Genomic DNA, 1,349 nt, shown 5'->3' on the forward strand with positions numbered 1-1,349 from the left:
CCACAGCAACTTTCTATTTTAGAGAGTCTTCATTGATTTGCTTTTTCATAAATCCTGAATGAAAATGAGGCATTTTTTATTTCCTTTAGATTCCTTTAATAGAGAATACATGTATCTGGAGTCAGAAAGCTCTTGGGAAGTCCCCGCAACCATTCTCCAGCCCAGCTCGCAGGGCCATACAGATGATCAATAACAAGACAATGTCAGTAAGAAGCTCTGGGAAATGCAAAATGTATTCCACCTGGTGAACTGCCAGCTCCTTGGTGTCCCAGCCTGTGCCCCCCCCCCCATTTGTAGACCTCTCTGAAAGTACTGACTGACACATTAAGAGCGAAACTGCTTGGATAGAAAGCCCCATGTCTTGGGTTGATTTAATTGGTTAGTGTTGTGGAACTGGGGATGAGATTCCAGTTCTTGCACATGCCAGGTGTGTGCTCTGCTACCGAGCTGCCCTCTAGCCCAAGAAGCATGAATGTACTGTCAAGAGGACGGGACACATGAATGGCATCTTCAGGAAGGTTCTGGCCTCTCCCTTGAGAACTTCAAGGACCTGAAGAACAAGCACGTGTCCAGGTTGGCTTAGTTGTGCGTCAGCCTGGATCCAGGAACTGAGTGTGCTAATCACTGGAGCACTGACAACCCATGATGCTTGCGATGAACAAAGAGCCACAAAGCAGTGACAGACAGGCTGTCAAGTCCTGCCATCAGCAGGTGAGCCACTATGGACCCCTCCTCTCTGTCTCTCAGGATTTATTTCATCTTGCTTCTTCTAGCACTTCCATCACAGCCTATGGGCAGTCAAGTCAATGCTGTCATTTTTTTTAATTGTTATGATGTCTTTACATTGAGAAAACATGACCCAGTCTGAGAAAAACAAGTTAAAGGTGAAGAGAAGTAAGGACCAAAAAAGAGTTCCATCACAGAAGATGTCTTAGTCAGGGTTTCTATTGCTTGTGATTAAAAACCCTGTGGCTTAGGGAGGAAAGAACTTCTTTCATCTTACACTGCCACATCACAGGCCATCATCCAGTGAAGTCTGGGTGGCAACTCAAATGAGGGTCCTGGAGGCAGGAACTGAAGCTGAAGCCTTGGAGAAACTGCCCTGCTCCTCATGACTTGCTCAGGACCAGCTTCCCAGGAGTGGCAATCCCCACCTGTTGCCTGGACTCTCCCCCATCAATCATTATTCAAGAAAATGACTTGCCTACAGGCAATCTGATGGAGGCATTTTCTCAATTGAAGTTCCCTCTTCCCAAATAATGCTAACTTGTGTCAAGTTAAACATCCCACTGTGTGTGTGTGTGTGTGTGTGTGTGTGTGTGTGTGTGTGTGTGTGTGTGTGTGTGTGT

The sequence above is a fragment of the Microtus ochrogaster genome, unplaced genomic scaffold (genome assembly GCF_000317375.1).
Source record: "Microtus ochrogaster isolate Prairie Vole_2 unplaced genomic scaffold, MicOch1.0 UNK1, whole genome shotgun sequence".
In the NCBI taxonomy this organism is placed as follows: Eukaryota; Metazoa; Chordata; class Mammalia; order Rodentia; family Cricetidae; genus Microtus; species Microtus ochrogaster.